Consider the following 7,762-nt stretch of genomic DNA (forward strand, 5'->3'; position numbering starts at 1 on the left):
AAATCTCTACCTGCAGCCTTTTGGGCTGTTTTTGAGAAGTAGTACTTTTATTCATTGACCTCTGAAGTACATAGGAGGGCGAGCCAGGCTAGCAAACTGCTGCTTGTAAATCTGCTTTTTGCAATCTTTTAAAATGTCAAATATAAAACCAAGTTTTGTAGGAGATCAGAAGATAGAAACTAATGACAGGACGCAAGGTTGAATACAAGTAAAAATACATTACTACTATACAAACCTAAACAACATAAAAGTAGGGCTGTAGGAGATGAACATGTTGGTAAAAGAAGCATGAAGCTAAATGCCTGGGTCAGACATGTTGACTCAAATGACTCGACTATGTATCAACATTACCACTGATCCCTGAGCAGTTACTGTGAAGCGCTCTTCCTGAGTTGCCTCGAGAGTCGCTGTTTTGCCCCCTGCTGAGTGTGATATAGTTCCCCACAGCCTCTAACACACACACACACACACACACACACACACACACACACACACACACACACACACACACACACACACACACACACACACACACACACACACACACACACACACACACACACACATACACTAACTTGACACACACTAAAGGCTTCCCTGTTTCATTCAGTACAAATATCTGTCCCCTTGAACCTCTTTTCTTGAATCCTCTAGTCGTGCCTTTGCTTTTGAAGATCTTTATTCTGACCACGAGTGATGATGATGTTAATAATAATGCCGTGTAGAGTTATTATAACCCTGAATTTAATACTTGGGGCCACAGACTCGCTTTTCTCCTGTCCAATTTACTTCTGTGTTTTTTAAGCAATTTGCTACAGGGCAAGGAAGCACACTAGAGAAGACAGGCGACAAAATGGACATAATGACTGGCCTGAGGGAGGAAACAGAGACAGAAAGCAGCCACACTGTTAAGCAGTTTTAACTTCATCAACAACAAGGCCACATGTGAGGGCAATAAGGTGACCTGAGACTAATTAAAATATAAAGGTTGCTAAAGAACTTAAGTCACATGTAACACTTTCCCATGGAGAACAAACAGAAAATATGGCTTGATTGAGATAAGAGGAGCATCTTCATCCAGATGGTGAAAAGGAAATAATTGTCATCCACCTCTTTACTAATTTGATTATTGCATGAAAAATGGCAGTCATTGGAAACACACCCACAACCCCCTGGTGTATTTCTCATCAGCACCAGAGCCTATTTGATAAACTACTAATTCTGTTTTATTCCTCTGTTTTTATTCCTCTGACACATAGCCGTATGCAATATACTTTATGAATCCCCACATGCTGCATTATGCATAAACACAGCATAAACCTCAGATACATACTACATAGAGGCTGACGCATGCATAGATCTGATCATATGGATTCATGATGTTTTAAGATCTCAAACATGTACTTACCCACTCAGACATCCCCACCCCCTTTGTGCTAGCACTATCACTCTCTATCTTTATGGGGACCAACATTTTTATTTTGAATTTAAATCCTACTTTTCTGACCACAAACGCCGCAGCCGGCACTAACAGTAAACCTTGGCATAATCCCTAACCCAAAAGCTTGATTATGAAAAGATGAACCAAATTAATTACCAAACTAACATTAATCCTAAAACAAATGTTAATCCTTTTCTTGTGTGGACATCTTGTCCGCATGAAAATAGAAGTTAAAGAACAAACAAACACACATGTGCACGCATATTTCACACAAGCTTCTACTCTGCAGAGCCTCATGCGTGCACATCTAAATTAGGGCACCTAAATCAAGATAAATCTGTTTTATTGTGCTATTAATCTGCTCTTGCTTTTGCACCTTCCAACCCATTTGGGAAATCTAGATGAGATATCACATATCTTCATGCGCGTGCAACTGCTCTCAAGGAATAAGTTCCTATGGGAAGTTCTTTGCGGTGCAAACATAAAGGAGGGCACTTACTACAATTTGTCTATACTATCATACTTAAGCTCAAAGTGAAGCTCAAGGTGCAAAATGTGAGGAGGCTGAATGGCTTTATACATTTCAAATGGACCTGTAGTTGATATTTCTAACACATACCCCCACACACCAGAAAGGTACAAGAGCATGCAAGAAGGTGATGTACTCTCACATTCATGCCTGAAAAAATATGAATAAATACATGTGGGGGTACACTGGGTGAATGCATCAGTTATTTACATGTGTATATGTATTCAGGCAGGAAGACAGCACAAATCCACACACAATGCTTTATGCACATTCACTCACTAATGCATGCACACAGTGTCACATCTGCACACATGTGTTTGTGCAAACAAACGCATCTTGAAGTGTAGATACGCTCTGACAGTATGGCTTTGGATTCAAAGCATCTGCCTAAAAGGCCAAAGGCAGCAGTGAGCAATGACAGGGGAGGAACAGGGCAGTCGAGTCACACACTTATTCTTCTCACAGTCCCATCTACCTGCACTATAAATTCACTCACTCACATATTTAACCCATAAATAACCAACAGTGACACGGGGTTATTTTTTACTTACAGTATGTCTATTGAAAATACAGAGATGTCAAGAACAAGCATTGAATTAAAGTTGTTTAGAATATCAGGATGAAGCTCCCTGAAGCAGTGATTAAAAAAACACACAACGAAAACAGTTTGAATGTATAAAAGATGGAAATTCAACTTAGTTGTTGTTGATTCTGACTATGAGTCTAGATGAAGAGCCATGGGGATTGCACCATATTGCCATGTATTATAAAGGCATTTTCATTTTTTGACAAACCCTCAGTGTGCTACAGATTATATTTGTCATTGAATTGCATTGATATCTTTTTTAGACCTTATTCCACCCATGCAATGATTGCTGCACTCGATGGAATGAACAAATGGGTGAAGTCTGGAGGTGTACTGTACATGGACACTGGTCAAGTGTTAGCTGCATTGATCACCAGATAAAAATATGGCTTTATGTGAACAGGGGTGTTGCAAGTGATCAGCGTAAAACATTTATGATGAGTGGATGAAATTACAACATGTTATGTTTTGAACGTGCACTATAAGCTCCATTTACTTCGGTATCAAGCTGTGAACACAACTTCTGATATGACTTGTATAACTTGTTAGCAAACAGCTTCTTACTGACACATTAAGAATTTAAATAGCTGCCTTATCCCCTGTTTAGAATTCACTTTTTCTCAGTTTCAGCTCTGTTTTTGGTAGAAAATTGTTGCTCTCTAGCTGCTAAATGTTCCACTATGTTCACCAGCTAATACCTTGTCCATCTTTTTGTTGGTGCTGTGGCTCGTAATGAGTAGAAAGGAGGCAAAGGGGAAATTGTCACCTAAATAAAATTAGTCTAGACTGTGTTGTTTTGCAAGTACAATCGTCATATATCACGTCATGATGCGTACATTGTCACAAAAATAAAACTAACTCGACTTATGAGAATGTAATTCAAATGTTCAATCATTTAAAACCAGTATCAAAGTGCTTTATTAGTAGTTTACATGCCATTTGTGTGTGCTGTTGGCCAGCTGGAAGCCCAGAGAAAGACTAATTGGGATGCTCTCTGTGATGAGCCACTCGTAACCAAAGTGAGACATTTTAAATCCTACACATAGTGGCTTTACATATTAAAAGAAAACATTCCCTCACAGAGCAGAGCAGTTTTTCTTTTCCGCAAGCCACACTTTCCAATATCCTCTTTTATTTTGCCCTGAAAGACTAATAGATATTGAGCTAGTGGCAACTTATATTACTCCTCTTTTCACATTAATGTGACCAAATTAACTTACTGGCAATTGAAGAATTTGGTCAGGTCCAGAAAAATATATTGTAAGCAAAGCATAGAATGTCAGAGCTAATGGGTCCTTTTTGTTGGACAAAAGGGGGGGGGGGGAAATGAAGGTTATTGTCTCTAGCTCCTTTCTTTAGTTATAGCAGTAATAAATATCCCCTAAGCAGATATATCACATGAGCAAGAGTAGCTCAATAACTCTACCTTGTCCTTGGGGAGGCATTGTCTTAGCCAGGTCCGGCTTTAGGTTTTATATCAGGCATGGGAAAGGGGAAACATCTGTAAAGTCTGGCACCCATCATTACAATCCCCTACATTGCTTCCCTGTGGCAGTGTCCATCTGGCAGTTATGGATAGTGGTTTCTGGAAAATAGTGCTCAGATCAGGCATTAATTATTCCTATAAACATTGCTGTCTCATCAAAACATTGCAATTGAGTAAATAAGCACATTCCTTTTTCAAGCTCCAGTGTTTGTTTTTTTTTGCCATCTGGGTCCCCTGCTGGAATTGATGTTTAACTCGCCATTAAGGGAATAATGGTAAAACCTGGCCAAACCTGGATTTTAGTATTAGAAACAGATATTTCATAGTGCTAAAACTGTATGTACATTTATGAACTACTCTTTTAGCAACAGCTACTTGGTTTTTAGAGAAAATGACGGCCATTCAGATTGATTTTGTTAATAGCAAAATGTAATTCATTACAATGTATTAATTCATTTTACTATAATATCTTGCAGGTAAAGAATGGTAACACCTTTATGCTCATGTTTGGGCAATCACAACACTAATTTAAGAAGAGTTAAAGTTAAATCAACTGGGACTTGAAGCCTGAGACCAATTCATTTTTTGATTGATTGAGCAAAACCACCATTTTTCCCTATGTTTCAAAAGGATTCATCTTAATTTGAATAATTAAAATCATGACGAGTGAAAACAATATCACAATGTAAAAGGTTTTGCTAGTTGTCATGGGTCTAGAGCGTTATCGAAATCTTCCACTCCCCTCTGCTTTGTGCCGCTTTATAGTGAGTTTCAGATCATTATTTAACTGTCTGGCACGCAGCTTTACTGTTTTGGTTCCTTTTCGCTGCTCTTGTAGTGTCAATTTTGGCTGCAGCAGCCAGCGGTTTTCAGGGCTGCCAACTTTTCAATTTAGTGTGGAGTTGCATAGTAAAATGACTTCAGCGTTTAGCTTCAGGGTCATGATCCTGAACAGGATTGCCCTTACAATTACAGCAAACCTCTAAAGGAAATCACCAAATGTTACAAAAAAACTCAATCAAGTTTTTTCTATGTGTTAAAATCTACTAAAGGTCATTTGCCTTTTTTTTCAAAGTAAAAACATAAATCCTCAAATTAGACATAGACTTTGTTTGAAGAGGACTCCATTCAACATTTAAGCACTTAAATAGGTTTTTTTAATAACAGTTTGAACTTGAGAAATGAAGGATGTTGTACCTTTTTTTTTGTGCATATTTTTCTTTTAATTCTGTCCAACTGTAAAATAATATACAAGGCAAGTTTATTTATATAGCACCTTTCAACACAAGGCAATTCAAAGTGCTTTACAAACATGAAAGACGTTAAGAGCGCAACAAAATAAATAGTGCAGTATAAAAAAAATAGTGCAGTATAAAAACAATAGTGCAGTATAGGCTACAGTACAAATATTCCAAATTGTATAATTTAACAGTAAAATACTTTCTGAGCAGAAATGCTATTATGGGAGGTCTTGGATCTTAAGAAAAAACATCTGGTAAAAAAAGAAAAGAAAAATGTTCTTGAATCTACTTTAAAGGCCATGTTGAACAATACATTATAACTCTTATAAGTTGTTGTAAAAAATAATGTTGGTGCTTTTTGTTCGTAGAGGGTCTTTGAATTTCCTCCGTCTGTGTCTTTACAGAAAGCGGTAGATGTTGCACATTAGCTGTGGTCATTGGATGGCAGCTAGTGAAAAATGAAAAAGACGATGATTTTCTTCTCGGATAAGACCCTCTGGTAAGAGTTATAAACGCTTTTACCGTGTTGGTTGATTTCTTGTTACAGAACATTGGATCATTGTCTACAAAAAGTACAAGGGACACGATTTGCATGGTGTTGCAGTCGTGTTATATTTATAGATGATTCTCGGTGATCTATCAATAGCGTTGTGAGTGCAGTGTCATCGGGTGCTTGTTCAGTTATTTTTAAACTTGCTTTTATCCAAAAAGTGGAGCAGAGATGATATTTGGTATACTTAGATGTGTGACAGTTCAGATTGAAAATAGATCTGAATTAAAGAACATCTCTCTTTTCTAACACACACACACACACACACACACACACACACACACACACACACACACACACACACACACACACACACACACACACACACACACACACACACACACACACACACACACACACACACACACACACACATGTTCTTCAAACTAACACTTGTGTAGTTTTCATAAAAATGTCCATGTCCTAATTAGCATGCCTGTCTGCACTCATATGTGCACACACACACGCTTCTTATGCATAAGGGCAGCAACACTGCTAGTACATTACCAGCTGTAATCCTTTTATAATTACACTAGCAGACTTTTAAGCGGGCTATAAACATCACTTCATAAATAACCTTAATGCTAAACTGTTGCACGTGCCACTGTCACAATTATTTACATTATTTCTTAAACCTGTATAGTCAATACTAATATGTACTCATTCCATACATGTATGTGTACGGTATTTAAGGTGTGTTAAAAACTCAAACCACCTATTTTAGTATTTCATTTTTGTAATGTATTGAAATTACTGGATTCAACAGGGGGTGCAGAAATCAATGAGCAAATGTAATAATGATGATTAGACCGCTGCTCTGACATTTATTCAGGCTATTTTTCAGATTTGTAATATGCTAACCATCTTACTTTAGCACGTTAGCATGCTAACATAAAACACTGCTGAGGCTGATGGGAACGCACACACACACACACACACACACACACACACACACACACACACACACACACACACACACACACACACACACACACACACACACACACACACACACACACACACACACACACACACTCTTCTTGCCTTACTGCTTTCATCCTCAGGACTTACATCTCATAGAAATGTTACGTGTAAGAGCATTTTTAAAACACAGATTAAGTCAATGTAAAATCAATGACTGTGCTGCTTGGTCTGTTCACTGGTCACACACATGTTCTTCAAACTAACACTAATCTAGTTTTCATAAAAATGTGTTGAGAAAACTCATTTAGTTTAGGTTCAATGACATAACGGCCCCTTCTTACCTACCGCACGAGAATACACTCTCTCGATGAAATGCTTTTTATTGGAAGCTACATTTCAAGCCTGGCAGAAAAATCAATAGGATATTAGACCTTATGTTGTGCAGACGGGTAATAATCTAAAATATTTAACTGCATTTATACTATTGTGTGACCGTCCGCAGCATGTAGCTCACTCAATATAATCTTTACTTGATTTGACTTTAATGCTGACCTGTAGCAGGGCTTATAACATGATATATAATGAGCTTGCTGGCTCCTAATGTTGTTGTTTTTTTCTACCCTTCATATGGGCATCGATCAAGTAAACAAGGACAGCTACCCACCTTAAAACACACTGTCTCGGTCTGGTTTGAATAACATCAGGTCCGCTGACCAACAGTTTGCATTTATGCTGTAATTAATTCCAATGTTCCCAGATTACACTTCATGCGTCAGTAATTTGGTGCACTCTCTTTTCTCCATCACTGTTATCGTGGAGACTGTTTGCTACAGTTCAACCACCCAATAGTCCCCATTAGAACGAACAATTGGAGGTCAAAACAGTCTGGGCGCAGCGTACATAAGTGTTGTTTTCCTGAAGCTGGAAATTAAATTCATGAACATTGTGCTCATAGTTCATCAAAAGCAGCCTATTAAGCACACTTATTGTGCAGGGTAAAAAAAA

This window comes from Eleginops maclovinus, chromosome 22 (assembly GCF_036324505.1).
Source record: "Eleginops maclovinus isolate JMC-PN-2008 ecotype Puerto Natales chromosome 22, JC_Emac_rtc_rv5, whole genome shotgun sequence".
Lineage (NCBI taxonomy): Eukaryota > Metazoa > Chordata > Actinopteri > Perciformes > Eleginopidae > Eleginops > Eleginops maclovinus.